The sequence below is a fragment of the Ahaetulla prasina genome, chromosome 2, assembly GCF_028640845.1.
Source record: "Ahaetulla prasina isolate Xishuangbanna chromosome 2, ASM2864084v1, whole genome shotgun sequence".
In the NCBI taxonomy this organism is placed as follows: Eukaryota; Metazoa; Chordata; class Lepidosauria; order Squamata; family Colubridae; genus Ahaetulla; species Ahaetulla prasina.
Window position 1 is genome coordinate 43552575 of NC_080540.1, and position 20487 is coordinate 43573061.

General features: G+C 36.3%; 1 protein-coding gene across 15 annotated transcripts in view; it reads right to left on the reverse strand.

The window, feature by feature from the left end:
• The window catches only part of FOXP1 (forkhead box P1), a 755498-nt gene that overhangs the window by 413391 nt on the left and 321620 nt on the right, over nucleotides 1-20487 (reverse strand). For 14 of the 15 annotated variants that reach the window (XM_058168797.1, XM_058168800.1, XM_058168793.1 and 11 more), the window contains one exon: nucleotides 13649-13713. The exons of the other annotated variant lie outside the window; for it this stretch is intronic. The gene's annotated coding sequence lies outside the window, so the exon portion shown is untranslated. The remainder of the gene's footprint in view (nucleotides 1-13648; nucleotides 13714-20487) is intronic. 15 annotated transcript variants of the gene reach the window in all.

The window sequence follows — 20487 nt, forward strand, 5'->3', positions numbered from 1 at the left end:
CATAGTATTCCCATCCCAAAATACATTAAAAAATATTGCAAAAAAGCCTGAAGAACTGCCTTAACAGAGTATTTATTTCCTCAGCAGCATCCACACATTTCCTGACAAATGGGCTCGGATTTTCCACTTCTAACTGAATCAATCATTGTAACAATGAAGTTCACCGTGGCTTCATACATCCAACTGAAGTGAACAAAGTGTATGTGTAGGAAACTGAAAGACTGATTAGGTGCCATCAATTTGGTATCAACCAAACAGGCAGACCTTCCTTGAGATGAATAGCCCACAACTTATACTTCAGTCTTACAACAGTACACCCATTACCACTATAATATAGTCCATTCTTAATATTGGTGGTGGTCTTCTTTTCTTTCTTTCCAGAATGAACTCTTTGAGGCAGCCGAATATTTGCAGTACATAACAAAACAAGATAATTTGAATTGTCATTTTTTCTTCAAGTGAGAATTCTGGATTGATTTGTTCTGCCATTCATTGCTTTGTTTTCTTAGTTATCTATGATTTTCTCAGGAGTCGTCACTACTGCAGTGTCTCCACTGTCAGTTCTAAGATTGGTTGCTGTACATATTGTCATTAGTTTGGTCTTAGTTATATTTAATCTTAATCTCATTTTTTTCTCACCATGCTCCTTGAATTTCATTACTAGAGCACAGTTATAATTACACTGGACTACGATTAAAAGGAGACAGAGAAGGTTTCCACCACTTCAGTGCCTTCAATATCAGTCCATGCAATTCTTGCTGTACCTGCTCTCATTAGTTTATAATCTTAACCTAAGTTTCAGGTTTGTTTACTGTGCTTTTTTACCTTTGTTACTGAAGTGCACAGACCATTTCAACTATCAGAATAGGATTATCAGCATAAAATACGTTATTGAGATTTCTTCTCCAATTTTAAAACCATTTTTGTTTAATCTGTTTAATCAATTACTATCTGTCCAATGTGGTCCAATGGAACTTCCTTCTGATTTTTGGAAACCAGTTGTTTTTCCTTATCTAAATGTCTGCATAGATGTTTGTTTGTAATACCGTTTCTGGTCTCTTCCAAAAATTATTTGGTAAATTTCTTCTTGTTTATTTTCATTGGCTTTGGCTTCTTTTTTCTTCTTGGCAATTTTCAGTATCTGTTACCTGTTACCTCTTACAGTTAGCATTCTTCTGTGTCTTGCTCTTTGGCAGTCCCTTTTGATATTCATCCTTAATAATTTCTTTTGATTTCATCCCTCAGTTCTTGTGGTTCCATATGAATGAGCTTCAGGGCTTCAAAGTGTTTCCTGATATTCTCCTTGAAAATGGTGAGTGTAAGCTCAAGATCATATTATGGGCATTGGCTGGCTTTCTTCTTTTGTTTTTAGCGTGACTTGGAAATCGCTCATAAACAGATTATGATCAGCCAGCCCCTGGCTATGTCTTTGCTGTTGTAACTCAGTTTTTCCTCTTCCTTACGTCAATAATATAGCCTCCTTAAGATGTGTGGATATCTAGTGATGTCCATTTATATAGGGATTATTTTATAAATGGTGTAAATCATTGGAATGGGAGAAACTTGACTGACTGACTTGGATTTTCCCTCTTCCATCTGTGACTGGATCAAAGACTTTCTGAGGAACCGGCCAGGAACAGTGAAGGTTGGGTCTGTTATATCCACCCGCTTGAAGCTTAACACTGGCTCCCAACAGGGCTTTGTGCTCAGTCCCTATCTATTATTCACTATACACACAGGATTGTGTACTGTCAGACCCATCTATTGTGATCATTAAGTTCGCAGATGACACAACTATACTGGATCTTATTACAGGTGGAGACGAAACAGCGTACAGGGAGGAGGTTCAAAAACTTTCCATGATGCTTAAAAAACAACCTGCACCTGAACATCAAGCAAGACCAAGGAGATGGTGTTGGACTTCCAGAGGAAGAGTGAGGAATCTGCCCCCCTTTACACTGATGGGGGGCTGTGTAGAGAGTTTCCTCCTTTAAATTCCTGGGAGTCCATCTTGGTGAAGACCTCATCTGGAAAAACAACACAATCCAGGTGGCCAGGAAGGCCCAACAGAGACTCCATTTCCTTGGGGTCTTGCATAAAAACAGGGTGGAAAACAACTGATGACCTCCTTTTACCGGTCCACAATAGAAAGCATCCTCACTTATTGCATCACAGTATGGCATGCTGGTTTGACAGCCATGGATAGAAAAACATTACAGAGGGTAGTGAGCACAGCACAAAACATCATGGGCTGTCCTCTGATACCACTAGATGAGATCGCTAGAGCTCACTGCCTTAGAAGAGTGAGGAAGATTCTCAGGGACAACTCTCACCCTGGTCATCACTTCTTTCCCTCCTACCATCGGGAAGGAGATATAGAAGTATAGACAGCTCCACAAACAGGCTGAAGAACAGTTTTTATCTGTGGGCTGTCAGACTCCTGAATGAGAAATAACATCATAACTACATAGTATGATGGACTGCAGGGCCGGCACAATGTGTAACATGTTCACACTGGTGCAATAAGACTGGTGTTTTGTTAATATGATCTATTGGGTTAGGGATTTTCTGTCTTCACTGTGAGTTGTATTGTGCTGGGGGGGTGTGCACTGAGGGAGCTCAACCAATGCCGTTGTACATATGTTGTGCACTGACAATAAAGATTTGAATTGAATTGAATTGAATTGAATTGAACTTTTAAGTCTATCTCTTACTTCATTTCTCTTTCCTTCACCATTTAGTCCAATTAAGTTTTCCTCCGTAACATTTGCAACTTTATCTGACTATTACCTTTTTTGCGGCTCTTCCTCCTTATTCCTTCTGTCAATTACATCATTGTGCTCCTGCCACAAGAGGCAGCCTGGCAGGACTTGAGGGGAATGCATGACGATAGAAATTGATATACCAGTTTAATATGACTTATATCTCATTCTGTATTTATAATGTAACAGATTTAGTACCTGGCTTTTTCAGACAGCTGAGAGGATGGGAAATATGTCACAAACCTAGACAAGTTACTACACAAATCAGAAGATGCATTACTGATGTTGTGTAAGGCACCTTCATGTATTTATTTTGTCAGCACAGTCATGGAGCTACATCATGAACACTGCTCTCTTCAGTTCTGTGCTTTCTTCCAAGTTCTGCCTCAAACAGAGACTAAGCTAACATTTTAGTAAATGCACAACTAAAGACAACGAGACTACAGCAGTGTTGGCGAAACTTTTTGACACCGAGTGCTAAAATGGGGGTGCATGCACGCATGTGCCGTGCCGGAAACTGGAAGAGCAGCTGCCCGATGTGCATATGCACGCTGGGAAGATGATCTTCCGCACTGGCCATCTGGTGTTCTGGTTTCTGGCATGCATGTGCACGCGAATACCAGCGCACGTGGGCACCAGAAACTGGAAAAATCATCTTCCCGGAGTGCGTGCACACCAGGTGGCTGGTCTTCTGGTTTCAGGCTTTCCCCCATGCGTGAAGACCACCTGGCTGGCACACCGGAACCCAGAAGAGCAACTGGCGATGGCTCATGTGTCCAGAGTGATGGGTCTGCATGCCACTTTCAGCACGCGTGCCATAGGTTCGCCATCATGGGACTACAGCATGATCATCTGTGTCTATACAGGTAGTCCTTGACTTATGACCACAATTGAGCCCAAAATTTCTGTTGCTAAGTGAGGCATTTGTTAAGTGAGTTTTGTCCCATTTTGTGACTTTTCTTGCTATGATTGTTAAGTGAATCACTGCAATTGTTAAGTTAGTAACAGGGTTATTAATTGAAACTGGCTTCCCTTTTGTCTTTGGTTGTTAAGAAGGTCGCAAAAACAGATCACAAGACCCTGGGACACTGCAACCATCCCATAAATATGACCCATAAATATGAGTCAGTTGCCAAACATTTTAATCACATAACCATGGGGATGCTGCGATGGTCGTAAATGTGAAAAATGGTAATAAGTCACTTTTTTTAGTGTCCTTGTAATTTTGAACAGTCACTAAATGAACTGTTGAAGTTGAGGACTATGCATAACTATTCCATTTGCTTTAATTGTATGAAGGTGCTCTGAATATCCAGTGTTTACCATGCTACTATGATCTATGCACAGAAAGAAAAAGAAGAAGATGGCCAGCAGCAAAGATGGCCAGCAGTGGTCCCTTTAGTGCAAAATGGAAACTATCATAAATGTGGTTTCTGAATATCTTATTGTATGACAACCTTTATTGTTCATTCCATAATTACAGTTGATTTTAAATATATTCCATTTATTGAACTTATTAACAGTTCATATTCTGTTGAAACAGTGATGGATTTCAGCGGGGTTCTGATCAGTTCTGGAGAACCAGTAGCAGAAATTTTGAGTAGTTCGGAGAACTGGTAGTAAAAATTCTGACTGGCCCCGCCCCCATCTATTCTCTGCCTCCCAAGTCCCAGCTGATTGGGTGGAAATGGGGATTTTGCAGTATCCTTCCCCTGCAACGCCCACCAAGCCACACCCACCAAGCCACACCCACAGAACCGGTAGTAAAAATTTTTGAAACCCACCACTGTATTGAAACCTGCTGAAACCCTTGATGTCACTTACCAACAATTAAATCAATCAGTACTTCAACTAGAGTGACAATGTAAACCAAAACAGGGTTGATAAATGCATTATACTTTTCCTATATTGCAAAAGTTTGTAAACTCTCACTATACCATATTATTTTGAAGAAGCGGCTCTCAAAATAATATTTTTTCTCAACATAAAAACACAAGTAGTAAGCCTTTATTTATTCTTTAGATAAATATATCATTTTAGATATTTTCACAATAAATATTTCATATCATAAAAATTATATTTAAAATTGAATTGTAGCAAATATTATATAATATACAAATGGTTGGCCCCTGTAGAAAGTACAGCATAATACAATAAAGTGCAGAATAGTACATGCCAAGGGTAAAATCTAAAATTTTTTGCTACCGGTTCTGTGGGCGTGGCTTAATTGGTGGGCGTGGCTTGGTGGTCAGATGACTGGGTGGGCGTGGCCAATAACAATAAATAATAAAAATAATAAACAAGGTATACAAAACAATAAGAGGTACCAAAAACCAACTTTCACACTTTACACACACACAATACAATACAACTGACTCACATACAATGTAAAAGCAGCTGCACTTTACCCAAAATGGCCCCTGCAACAAGCAGGAACCTCACACTTTCACACTTTACACACACACAACACTGAGCCTCTGGTGGCTCGGCAGACTAAGTCTGTCTGTTATTAACACAGCTGCTTGCAATTACTGCAAGTTCAAGTCCCATCAGGCCCAAGGTTGACTCAGCCTTCCATCCTTTATAAGGTAGGTAAAATGAGGATCCAGATTGTTGGGGGCAATAAAGTTGACTCTGTATATAATATACAAATGGATGAAGACTATTACTTAACACAGTGTAAGCCGCTCTGAGTCTTCGGAGAAGGGCGGGATATAAATTCAAATTAAAAAAAAAACTGACTCTCTCTCTCTCTCTCTCACACACACACACACACACACACACACACTGCCACATACAACTTTGTGAGATTTTGTGTGTTTGTGTAGTTAGAGTGAAACTCTACAGAAACCACCAAATCTCAGAAAGCTGCACAAATATTTTATTTTATTATTTTTATTTATTTTTTTAGATCAGGGTCTCCAACCTTAGTAACTTTAATGTTTGTGGACTTCAACTCCCAGAGTTCCTCATTCAGCAAAGCAGGAAGTCAAAGCAAGCTGTAATCAGTAGCAAGCTGAAGAAAAGCATAGCGTTGCCAGCCCGAAAGGAGCAGTAATTATAGGTAAGTGAGGAGGGGGAATTGGCTGGGCATGGGTGGGGGCTCTTGTAAGTGGGGGCTGTTAAAAAGTGAGTTTAAAAGCCTGTGAGGATCAAGAAACTCCTCTGGGATTGACAGAGGAGGCTTTTAAAACCTCTTTTTTTTCTTTCTTTTTTTCCTTCGGATGAAGAGGGTTTTTCTAAAAAAAACTTTTAAAGGGTTCTGATGATCTCTGCTCATCGGAGGTTTTGTTTTTTTTTACTTTTAAAGGCATGTTTTCGGCTGAAGAAAAACTGCTTTTAAAAGTAAAAAAAAAAAACCTCAGCTGATGGTGCGGCTCAGCAGAGGCAGGGGGACGGGGCCAGGGATTTTTGCTACCAGTCCTCCGAACCAGCAGCTGCCATTGCTACCGGATCAGGTGAGCCCGTCCGAACCAGGAGCATTTCACCCCGGTACATGTGTAATGCAAAACAACATATAATAATGTAACAAAATGATGCAACTTGGGGCCCAGATGGACATATCCGTGTTTGTCTATCAAGTTCCTTGTTTGCCTTTTTGTTCATTCATTTGATCAAGTTGAAGGAAAAGTATGGTGAAAAAAATGTATTTTTTTTTTTTTTTATAAAAAAAGTTTTATTTTTACAATCTTATCAAATAATTCATCCAATGTACAGTTATATACAATTAGTCGGGCCTGCCCAGTCACCACCCCCCTTTTTAACCTTCTTCCCTCTTCTACCTTCTTTTACTTTCCAAACCTTCCTCTCCTTCTCTTATCTACCTCCTCTCCTCCCTCCACCCTACACTCTTCTCCCTCTTCTACCCCTCTTCCTTCCTCTTCTCCTCTTTCCTACCTCCTACTCTCTCTTTTTTCCCTCCCCACTGTTCTAAAATGGCAACTGGTCAGACCCGACCCTACATTAATTATATTTATACATCTTCAATAATCCCTGTACATTAACCATCACTCCATCACTAACCTCAACCCCCAATTCCTTCCCTTACCCCCACCCCCACCCCGACTTCCCAGAACAAAATGCAGGGTATCAAAACTAACAATCATAATCTAAAATAATTCCTAAATTATAATCTCTAGTCTCTCACGCTTATTCACACTCTCAATTCCCTCTCCTTCAAAAATATATCTAATACAAATTATTTCCTAAATTTACTCATATGCTATTTGATATTTTTTTATCTGATACTTATTTTGAATATAATCAATCCACATTTTCCATTCTAAAATATATTTTTCTTGTGTATAGTCTTTCAAGTAAGCAGAAATTATTGCCATTTCTGCCAGATTTGATACTTTAAGAGTCCATTCTTCAATTGTAGGTAATTCTTCTTTCTTCCAATATTGAGCAATCAAAAGTCTTGCGGCTGTTATTAAGTTCAGAATCAATTTAGTCTCTATAGCTGTACAATCCATAATTATTCCTAGTAAAAAGAACTGCGGGGTAAACTTAATCTTCTTTTTCAAAATATTCTGCATGATCCACCATACTTTAATCCAAAATGCTTTAACTTTTTTACAAGTCCACCATATATGATAATAAGTAGCATCTTCACAATCACATCTCCAGCATTTAGCCTGTACATTAGGATACATACATGACAATTTTTGGGGGTCTAAATGCCATCTATAAAACATCTTATAAGAATTTTCTCTCATATTTTGCGCTTGTGTAAATTTAACATTCCTCACCCAAATTCTTTCCCAAGTTTCCAACATTATTGGTTGCTGAAAATTTTGTGCCCACTTAATCATACAATCCTTAACCAAATCAGTCTCTGAATCTATTTCTACTAATACATTATACAACCTCTTAATATGCTGTTGACCTTGATCTCTCATTTGTTTTAACAAATTATCCTCAATTTGCTTAACACCTATTTTTGATCTAATTTCCATCTAGCTTGTAGTTGTCCATATTGGAACCATGTATAATTTTTCCTTCTTCCCCATCTTTTCTCTAGATTTTAATTGTAACTCCCCTTTTCCATACAAAGAAGTTCTTTATAAGTAACTACCTCCATCTTTTGATATATATTTATATTTTCTATCATGTGTCTCGGTTTGCCCATATTGGAATCTTTCCATCTAATTTGTATTGATATTTCCTCCAAACCCTCAATAATGCATTTCTAATTATATTATTTTTAAATATTTTATCAACTTTCTTATCATATAATAAATAGGCATGCCACCCATATAACAAACCATAACCTTCTATATTCAGAACTCTTTCCTCAGTTAAATTAATCCAATCAGTAATTAATGATAAAACAACTGCTTCATAATACAATTTTAAATTAGGCATTTTAAGACCCCCTTTCCTTATATCCTGCATTACTTTTAATTTTATTCTTGGTTTTTGCCCATCCATACAAATTTACTAATCCCTTTTGCCATTCCTGTAATTTAATATCATTCTTAAACACCGGTATCATTTGAAACAAAACAAAAACCTGGGCAAAACATTCATTTTATAGCCGCTATTCTTCCCAGCAAAGATAGTTGTAACTTCTTCCAACTCTCCATTTCTTTCCATACCTTCTGCCACAATACCTCATAATTATTTTTGTATAATTTAACATTTGAAGCTGTAATATATATTCCTAAATATTTAACCTTTTAACGATTTCAAAACCTGAAGTTCTTTCTAACTCTTCTTTTGTTGTATATTCATATTTTTAGTTATCATCTTTGTCTTTTGCTGATTCACCTTAAATCCAGATACTTTACCATACTGACCAATTATATCTTTTATACCAGTTACTGAGTATATTGGTTGAGATACAGTAACAACCAGGTCATCTGCAAAAGCTCTTAATCTATAATCTTGATGTTTAACTCTAATTCCCTTTATTCGATCGGAACCACGATGTTATTCAGAAGAATTTCTAAAGTTAAAATAAAAGTAATGGGGACAAGGGACATCCCTGTCTCGTCCCTTTCTCAATTTTAAAAGTTTCTGTTAACCCACCATTTACTATTATTTGTGCTGTTTGCTTCTGATATATTGCTTTAATTGCACGAATAAAATAATCCCCAAATTGCATTTTTCTATTACTTTAAACAAAACTGCCAATCCAATCTATCAAAAGCTTTTCAGCATCCAAAAAAAAGAATGCCGCTGATACTTGGTTGTTTTGTTCCAAATATTCAAGTAAATTTACGATTTGCCTCACATTATATCTCATCTGCCTACCCTTAATAAATCCTGACTGATCATTATGAATTATTTGATTCATCACTGGCATTAATCTATTAGCCAATATCTTGGTAAATATCTTGTAATCAGTATTTAAAAGTGATATAGGCCTATAATTCTCTGCTTTAATACCATCTCGATCTTCCTTCGGTATTAACGAAATAAAGGCTGTCCTCCATGAAGGGGGAACATCTCCTCCCATTTGAATTTTATTAAATAACTCTTTAAGTGGTTCAACCATCTCATTTTGTAAATTTTATAATAAACAGCTGTTAAACCATCTGTTCCTGGTGCTTTACCGATTTTAAGTTGTTTAATTGCTAAGAAAATTTCCTCTGAAGTAATTAATTGATTCAATTCTTCTCTTTGATTTTCTGTAAGCTCACAAATATTTTGTTGTTGTAAATATCTTTCTATCTCTGTATCATCAACCATATCCCTAGAATATAACTTACTATAATACTCTAAAATGCTTTTTAATCAAGTTCTTTTGATAAACTTCCTTACCCCTATATTCTATTTTATCAATCGCTCGTGATTTCTGTTTTTCCTTATTAAATAGGCAAGCCATCTTCCTGGCTTATTGGCATTATTAAACGATTATGTTTTACATATTGTAAATTAATTGCTACTTGATCTGCCATCAACATATTAAACTGACCTCTCAATATATTTATTGATTCTTTTATTTTACTATTTCCTGGGCTATTTATCAATAATTGTTCTTTCTTTTAATTTCCTCTTCCAGTTCCTTTTCTTTTCTGCAATTTATTTTTGTATTTAATATTCATTTGTATAAGATTTCCTCTCATATAAGCCTTACTGGAGTCCCAAATCATCTCTATAGATGTCTCTTTTTTCATATTCATAATAAAAAATTCTTTCATTTGTTTTTTACATTCATTTACATTTTGTTCATATTTAAACAAATTCTCATTCAACCTCCATGATCTCCTAGCCTCCTTTTCCCGATCAAATTCAATCCAAACTGGACTATGATCAGATAAAGTTCTTGAACAAATCTTCGTCTTCTTCACTCTAGAATACAAATCATTAGTAATCAAAATAAAATCAATCCTCGAAAATGATTGGTGCCTATCAGAAAAGAAGGTAAAATCCCTCTCTTCTGTATTATGTTCTCTCCAAATATCTCTTAATTCCAAGTCCTCCATCATATCAAAAAAAGCCTTTGGTAATTTCGCCCGGCTTGATATCTTCCTTAAGCTTTTTTTGTCTTTTTGAGTATCCAACACACCATTCCAATCACCCATTAATATATATGATTTATAATCCCAAAATACTATTCTTTTATGTAAAAACTTGAAAAATTTTTCTTGTTGTTGATTTGGAGCATAAACTCCTATTAATAATGTCTTCTTTCCCTCCAACAAGAGTTCAATAGCAATGTATCTTCCTTGCTTATCCACCTCAATTAATTTTGCTGATATATCCTTCTTTATATATATAACTAAACCATTTTTTTTCTCCAAAGAGGAGGCAACAAAATGTACTCCCAGTTTTGAATTTATCAAATATTTCTGGTCTAAAGATCTAATATGTGTTTCTTGTAAACAAGTAATGTCATTTTTAAATTGTTTCAAATAGTGAAATACTTTCCTTCTCTTCTGCGGTGAATTCAAACCATTAACATTCCAAGATAATAGTTTAATTGCCATTATCGGCCAAAGGAAACTTTTGGAACACTAGCCGCAAATCACATTTTGCTTTAGGCCTTGCTCCTCCCACTGTTTCCGTTGTAGTAGTTGCCAGTTGTTGTTGTGCCTTCATCTCTTGTTCCTTGCGTTTAGCAGCAGCTCTTGTCAGCCTTTGTTCTTTTGAATCTGGACCCGTCATAGGTATTTCCAACACTTGTAATAAATCTTCTTCCATCACAATCTGTTCTTGAACCTGCTTCACTTCTCTTTCCTTCACTTCAGTCTCCTTCTTCTAGCATCCAGTGGAGAAAGACTTCCAACTTTAATGCCTCAACATAAAATTCTCTCGCTTTTCCAACTGTATTGAGACGATGTACTTTCCTGCATAATATACTATTATACCAGTTGGAATATCCCATCTATATTCAATCTGACGTTTTTAAGTTCATTCACCAGGAAGGCAAATTCCTTTCTAGCCCTTAACATTTTGGTGGAATTTCCTTTAATATTAAAATATCTTGACCAGCAATCTGAATCTTCTCCCCTTATATGAGGCTTGCAAAATCTGATTTCTCACTGTTCTATTTGTAAAATAAATAACAACATCCCTTGGCAACTTTTTTGCCTTGCTATCCAAGAATTCACACGATATATTTTATCAATTTGATAAGCCACATCTGCTGGACGAGCTGCTAATATCTCAGCAAATACTTCAGAAAAATTTCCTTAAATCCTCTTCTTTATTCTCTTTCAGACCACGAATTCTTAGAGCAAATTCCATATTTCTGTATTGTATCAAAACTATTTCATCCTCTGTCTTTTCCATTTTACTTTGAAATTCAGCCATTTTATTTTCTAATTTTAAATTACATTGCTTAATTACTTCAACCTCCTCTTCCAATAAAATCACATTCGTTGCCAAACTTTGTACTGCCATTACAAATCCTTCTTTAACTTCTTTATTTCCCACTTGAATTTCTGATATCTGCTCTTTCATTTCAGACATCTCATCAGTTATAACTTTAAATTTTTCTTCTATAAAGCCTTTTAAGTTCTCTTGTAACGCCTCTAAATTCAATGTTCTAGTCTCTACTGTATGAGCTGGAGAGGCACCAGCTGATAAAGTTCCAGAGCTCTTTGTTACAGTAGACTTTAATTGTTTGGCTGCCATCTTCTATAAAATTATTTATTTATTTATTTCCAACTTAATATTCACTTTAAATCTTCTTAACTTCTGAAAACACAGTCTTTTAAAGCAGTATTTAAAAATCTCCTAGATTCTATCAGCAGGCAGCAAAGAGTTAAAGCAGCAAGTAACATGCATATTACCAACTGCAGAGGCACACGCTGAAAGTATCACTTTCGCTTTCCACTCGTTAACTTGTTAACAATTCGCCTCCATTTTCTTGCTGTTTTCAAGCTTGTTACAAAGTATCGGGGAATCGGCTTGGCTACTTGCTTAAAGTTCTCCCACTTTCGTTCTGTCCGGTATAATCCTTTATTGTCCAAAATAAATCTCGGCGTTTGGTCGTGGTGATTGGTTCCGCCAAAGCAGAAGAATCCTCGGATCTGGAGCACTTCGGGTTACTGGAGGGAACTTAACCCTTCAAACCCCTTTTTTCTCAGGGGCTTTAGGGAAATTCAACCTCTGCCCTCAGCTCACCCCTTCTCCTTCTCCCGAAGAGGGGGTTTTCCGAACCGCTGGACAGCAGATTTAAGCTGTCCTAGCGATTCCACATAATCCAGAGGTTGGTGATCGTAAAGATCACCGCCATCACCTACGGTGCCAAACAGGAAGTCCGTGAAAAAAAATGTATTAAAGCCTATTAGATGGTATGCAGTAACTTCACCAGCTTTTATTCTGATAAAAATATGTTTTCTCTCTGACCATCTCCATCAGAAAACCTTTTGTAGAAAATATCCTGTATTCTCACTGACTTCTAAAGATAGTCATATAGTCTAAATTCATTCGCACTTCAGATTATATTAAAATTCAATATAAAGTAGAACAACAACAGTGCTTGTGTTTTATGTAGTGTCTCCTAAAACAAAGATTTCTGCAAGTACTAAGATGGAAAAACTATAGGTTTATTTAGACAGTGCTGATACCATTACCAAGACAAAGACATTAATCGTTAACTATTCAAGAGGCGCACCTATACACAAACAGATTTTAAAAGTCTTCCAAAATTAGAGAGAAACAGGAATACTCTAATGTATCATTAGCTTTACTCTGGTTCTCATCAAGAACTATTTAAAATAGCTGTGAATCACAGGAAGCAACCTATTGTACAAGATTAACCTGGGATCTTAAAATCTCCTTGATTTCAATCAAAGTTACTTTGAATCAAATGTTCCTTGGATTTCAGACTTAGGCTACTCTCCTGTGTAAATTTGCTTGAAATGAGTGGGTGATATTTCTTTTAGGAGTACAACCCAACCATCTTACTCACTGCTTCTTCTAGCGGAAAAGACTCTGCCATCACTCAGAACAAACTTAACAAACTTGCTTACCAGCCAAGCCTATGACAAATCTATAGGTAACATAAACCAAACATAACAACAAAACTTTTATAATGTTTTATAAGGATTGAATTGCAAGGCAACTACTCTTAACATTAAGAAGCAATTTTCACTGAAAACAGTAGTCACTTTTGCATAAACATAGGCATAAACATTCCACTGCATAAGTATGATTTTAACACAGTTGTAGGATAACACAGTTGTAGGATAGTCTACTAATTTTAACACAGTTGTAGGATAACACAGTTGTAGGCTAGTCTACTAATTTTGATTTTTATCATACTGACGCTCTCAGGCTCATTTTATTCCTAGATAGGAATGTCAGGAAATGTAAATGTTGTAGATGTCTGTGTGATGAAGTGTTTTTTATGGACAAGCAGACCAGCAAGGTAAAAACGCAATAAAAACCAAGAAAAAGAAAAAAAAATGATTTTTTTTTAAATTTACCTTTTCAGAAACTTCTGTCAAGCAATCTTCAGGATCAGCAGACCCCAAAAGTCACTCTTCTTACCCTGAAGACAAAATGGATACAACAATGAGTCTGGCTGATCAGAAGTAGTGACAACACTAAAGATATTTTCATTGGCACTATTAACAAGGGCAAATGTAAACAAAATAACAAATGAATCCAACTGTGTTTAATGGTGAATGATTTTCAGAGAGAGCTAATAAAAGTTGACTGTCACAAGATAGACAGTTATCAGTACCAGCCGCTGAGAAGCTTTGTTCAGCAAACAAAACAGTCTTTGGGAGCAAAGAAAACTCTGAAGATGAGACCCACTTTGTTCTTTAGCGCAAAGTTTCCTAATCTTGCTGGCTAGCCATTTATTTTCACTTAAGGAATATATTACTCTGATTCCTTTGTTCTCACAGATACGGCTACATTTGGGTTCATATCTTTGTATCCATGTACCGAGTCTAATTCTTTTATCTTTTTATTCTTTTATTTTTATCATTACAGCGGTTCCTTTTGTTGTTGTTGCTGTTGTTGTTGCTGCTGCTGCTTTTGTCCTCCCCAGATTATGTTTATTATTTATTTATTTATAGCTATTATTACTGCTTTGAGTTACCCAACAAACTGATTATATCCCCATCCTTTTATGTAAAGTACTTATTCTCTCTTACGCAAAAATAATGTAATCTTTTAAAAAACACAGTTTTCTGCCATTTTCTAATTCCTGCAAGGTATAAGTTAGAAACTGTTTATTTGCCACAAAGATAAAACTAAAAATAGTACCTTGACTTCATTCAGGATAAATATAAAATATCTTCTAAGTTATTTGAAAGACAGTACTAATTTCAAGTACAGCACAGTGAATGCAATAGACTATTAATTTTTATAAAAATCAGGAGGGTTAATTTGGTTACTATACAATTGTTTCAATTCAGAACTCTTAAATATTGGCCATTCTATAAATTCACTGAAAATATATCTTATACAATATAAGCTGACTTCCACTGGAAATTCCTGGTAGGATTTCCTTGCTTGGACTCCTCTAATAATACATGCATATGACAATATCTGCATATTATCACCTTTTTCTTATTATATATTTCATATCCAGTTTTTTTTATTACAGACCTTTGTTTTACCTTTTTTAATTAGATAAGACGAATAAATATATGCAACTGATCCATATTAAGCAGATTAGGAATACCAGTTAAAATAGGGGAAAAAATGGTAAGCGAGCACCTGTCTACCCTAGACAAATTCAAATCACCAGGACTGGATGAATTATACCCTGTACAACATAGTTCTGAAGGAACTGACAGAAAAGATCTCAAAACCACTGAACTATATCTTTCAAAGATCCTGGAGCACAGGGGAACTGCCAGAGGACTGGAAAAGAGCTGATGTAGATCCCATCTTCAAAAAATGAAAAAAATAGATCCAGGAAACTACAGACCTATCAGCCTGACATCAATACCAGGGAAGATTCTGGAAAAGATAATCAAGCAACGAATCACCAAAAACCTAGAAGCAAACAAAGTAATAACCAAAAGCCAACATGTGTTTGTCAAAAACAGATCAATGCCAGACTAATCTTATTGCATTCTTTGATAAAGTGACAGAATTATGGACCATAGGAATACTGTTGATATAATTTACTTGGACTTCAGTAAGGCATTTGATAAAGTAGACCATAACCTACTACTAGATAAAGTAGAAAAATGTGGGTTAGACAGCATCACCACCAGATGGATTCGTAACTGGCTGACCAACCACAGTCAACATATAGTCCTCAATGGAACTGTATTTACATGGAGGGAAGTATGCAGTGGAGTACCCCATGGCTTTTTTTCAGGCCCAGTACTCTTCAACGTCTTCATCAATGACTTGGACGAGGGGATAGATGGGGAACTCATCAAATTTGCAGATGACACCAAGCTGGCAGGAATAGCCAACACTCCAGAAGATAGGCTCAAGATACAGGAGGATCTTGACAGACTTAAACATTGGGCACTATCTAACAAAACGAAATTCAACAGTGAAAAAAGTAAGATTCTACATTTAGGAAAGGAAAACAAAATGCACAAGTACAGTATATGTGGTACCTCGCTCAATAATAGTAGTTGTGAGAAAGATCCTAGTGGACAACCGTTTAAATATGAGCCAGCAGTGTGCAGGAGCTGCCAAAAAACCCAACACAGTTCTAGACTGCATAAACAGAAGGATAGAATCAAGATCACATGAAGTGTTAATACCACTTTATAATGCCTTGGTAAGGCCACACTTGGAATAACTGCATCCAGTATTGGTTGCCACAATGTAAAAAACATGTGAATACTCTAGAAAGAGTGCAGAGAAGAGCAATATGATTAGGGGACTGGAGGCTAAAACTTATGAAGAACTGTTGTCGGAAATGGGTATGTCTAATTTAATGAAAAGAAGGATCGGGGTGACATGATAGCAATGTTCCAATATCTCAGGGGCTGCCACAAAGAAGAGGGAGTCAAACTATTCTCCAAAGCACCTGAAGGTAGAACAAGAAGCAATGGGTGGAAACTAATCAAGGAGAGAAGCAACCTAGAACTAAGGAGAAATTTCCTGTCAGAACAATTAATCAGTGGAACAACTTGCCTCCAGAAGTTGTGAATGCTCCAACACTGAATGTTTTTAAGAAGATATTGGACAACTATTTGTCTGAAGTGACTAAGCAGGAGTTTGGACTAGAAGACCTCCATATTCCATTCTATTCTATTCTATTCTATTCCCATTCCCATTCCCATTCTATTTGCAAACATCTCCTGATAATCCTGTCTCCATTTTAGGAACACAGAAAGTTTCCTAATACTGGCTGCCATCTCTTCCTTGTAAGTTAGCAAACTTTGCCATTGTAGTTGTTAAATATGATTTATGCCTTAATGTGTTGTGTGGGCTCAACCAATCAGCAAATGATGATTATACTAATACAATGATGGCTAACCTTTTCTGGACTGAGTGCCCAAAGTGCATGCGCACGAACCCCTAAAATGCAATGCGCGCATGGCCTCTGTGCATGTGCACATGCCCCCCCGCATGCGCGGCAGAGACCCAGACCAGCTGGCTGGTGGGAGGCGCGCACACATGTGTAGCAGAGCTGAACTGAGGCCACGGCTCACGTGCCCACGGAGAGGGTGCTGCGTGCCACTTCTGGCATGCGTGCCATAGGTTTGCCATTACGGCACTAATATATAGAGATGGAGATATATACAGGGGATATATATTTACCCATTTATTAGTGTAATCACCATTTGCTGATTGGTTGAGCCCGTATAACACATTAAGGTATATTTCAATCATATAGGCTTCAGTTAGTCCAGAATGCAGCTGCGCGGGTTATAGAAGGAGCCGCACGCGGTGCCCGTGTAACACCACTCCTGTGCAGACTGCACTGGCTGCCTGTGGCCTTTCGGGTGCACTTTAAGGTGTTGGTTACTACCTTTAAAGCGCTCCATGGCTTAGGGCCTGGGTACTTACGGGACCGCCTGCTGTTACCTCATACCTCCCACCGACCCGTACGCTCACACAGAGAGGGACTTCTCAGGGTGTCGTCCCCCAGACAATGCCGGCTCGCGGCCCCCAGGGGAAGAGCCTTCTCTGTGGGGGCTCCTACTCTCTGGAATGAACTTCCCCCTGGCTTGCGCCAATTGCCTGACCTTTGGACCTTTCGCCACGAGCTGAAGACGTATTTATTTACTTGCGCGGGGTTGGCTTAAATTTTTAATTTTTAATTTTTTTTGGATGTATTTTAATGGGGTTTTAGATTTTAATTACGTTTTAAATTTCGGCCAATTTTATAATAAGTTTTTTTAATTGTTTATTTTAATTGTATTCTGTTATTGTTTTTATTCCGGCTGTACACCGCCATGAGTCCTTTGGGAGAAGGGCGGTATAAAAATCTAATAAATAATAATAATAATAATAATAATAATAATAATAATAATAATAATAATAATAATAATAATAATAATAATAATAATAATAGAAAATATTATATATACATAAGTCATATTGAAATTATTTATATACAAAAAGGTAAAAGAAATGTGTGTGTGTGTGTGTGTGTGTGTGTGTGTGTGTGCATTTTCAATGTTGATCCCTTGTGACTCTCTGGACAAATCATTGCTTGACAACATTTCATAACTGGTTTGTCATTGATTTCTTCTCCCTGCCTGAGAATAGAGAATTGTCCAAGGTCTCAATTGGCTTCATGCCTAAGGTGTGACTAGATACCATGTTCTGCTAATTTCTAACCCATTACCTTAACACATTCTGCTTCCTTGAGAATGGATCCGTTCCCTCATTGGTGGTCTGCTGGAAAATATCACAGCTGCTTCAAGCAATGAATGGTTACTTAACACTTTTATGACTGCCTAAGTTTTTCTTGGTCTTTATGTTTTAATATTATAAACCACCAAGAGTCTTCTCTGTTGAATCTGGTGGTATATAAACACAACAACAAACCAGCTATTTACTAGATTAAGCTAATAAATCAGTTAACATGATGTGATTTAGCTCTTCAATCCAAGATCAAAGAGAGTAGAGGTAAATGATCATCCACAGAGCACTACAGGAGAAGGACCTTTTGGTACTCTGAAAAGTGAAGACATTGTGGGTAGGGATGGGAGAAGAGTAGCCTTTGTTCAAATTAGATATGCTTTAATAATTGGACTAGTCCATAATGCAAAAGGAAGTAGAATTTCAAATCATTCAGCACTGTACATTAAAACTTAAGGCAACCTTCTTGATTTGAGCACAGAACATAATTGTTACTACAATCCTTATATTGGGTACCAATTAATAATGGCTGCCTTTTGAAATGATTGTAGCTTCCATATATTCTTACAATCAGGGTCTTATATACTGTAGTAATTTATATATGATGTGATTTAGGTATGAGTAACTGTTGCCAGATCAAACTTACTCAGAAACTGGAAAACTCAACATAGCTTGCAAAAACACTGTTACGTCCTGGAAAACAACCCACTACTGAGGCAACATGAAAAGGTATTACAGTAATAGTTTCCTTGGACTTATGGGTGGGAGAGGATTAGGGTCAAATAGCAATCACCCTTTCATGGTTATTCATAAGGAAGATTTAGAAAACTTTCCTGAACAGTTTTCAGTATAAAATAACAGAAGGGACAAATGGAAAATAGAACATCAAAGCCAATGGTCATGGTGTTAAAAATCTAAAACATTTTTATAGACAAGCCTGAACAAGAAAAATTGTAACCATCACAGTATTACCATGCCCTAAAACCTAATCCGAGCAAACAATTCAGAAGGATACCTTCATCAATTGTTTCAAAAGTTACTGGGACAAAAAAAAAAATCAGCATTCCTTCTTAATAAAAATGACTCTAGATGAATAGCAACATCCAAATGTGTTTGGTCAAGACCTACCTATTGTTATTTAAATGGATAAAATATGCTGAAATTATTTGAAAGCAAAATTATGTAAAGGAACATAATAGTTTATAAAAGTTTATAAAAGCATATTGTATACTGAAAGGATAAAATGTAAATGAAAGGTAGAAAGATAATAAAATTGTATTCTCCTAAATAATTTTTTTAAAAAACATGTTTAAGTAGAGTAACCTGCATGAAAAATTATTAAATGCTGAAGAGTTTGCCCAATTATATCAGATTCTTCTCTCACTTAAATCAATGATAAAATGAAATGACTGGCTCCCTTCTTTATTTTTGTAATTTTGAAAATATGACAGTTCTGGATGCTTGCGCTAAAGAAAACAATGGTATTAAAATAATAAAAGTATTTATTTAAAGTATTTAATTATATTATATAGAGTACAATAATAGTGTGATTCAGTTGCATCAGTCCTTTTTTATATTTAATTGTGCTCATTTCCTAGCAATTTATTTCAGATTGTATCCAAATTTAAACTGTAATCCTGAAAATTTTAATGAGAGGCAAATCCCATATGTCACACTTTGTCTTACTTCCAAGTAAACATGAATACGTTATATTGTTCTTGTGCAAATCTGAAGTGATAATTTTCAGAGAAGGATTAAGTCATCTTATTTGAGAAATAATAACAGCTAAAAGAAACCTTAAATATAAATCCTGTTTATAGTGCAACCACACTGAATTACCCTTAAAAGGTATTTTTCTCAGCAGAGTTTTTATTTTCTATGATTTAATATAATACATCAGAGCTCACCCTGGTGGAAGCCTGGAAGACCACAATACATTCTCTAAAAGTTATCAACGATGCAATCAAGAGATATGCAGAACACCTATCTGACAGTTCTTAGGAAATCAAGTAACAAATCTTCCTCAACATTTCCTTCTCTTGTACTATCTAGTCATTAATACCAACTTCAACCTCATTGCAATTGTGTTAGAATTATTCTATTAACCATTCTATTAAAATTAAAACCAGTTTTAAAGCAAGAGAAAAAAAAGACTTCTAATTTACTCCGTAAAGATTCCATTTAAGTTTTATGATATAAGCTTTTAGGTTTCAGCTTTACAGTGTATGTGATATCTGATATAATAAATACATTTGCTGACATATCCAATACATTCTTTTCTTACATTAAAATTTCTACCTTGTTCTTAGGTTTTGACACAATACACATTTTATTGTTCTACCAATATGCCGTAGCATGATTATTTTACTGCGCAAATCTGTACTGTCCTCCCTTCCAGCCATTTTTAAATCCAGTGAATTTAACAGTTTCACTCTTGATGTTAAGGAAGAAGAGGGACTTTACACAAGGAAGGACTTTCTAGTATTCCTGTCTTTCTGGCAAATTTGCTTCTGCTTCCAGGCTA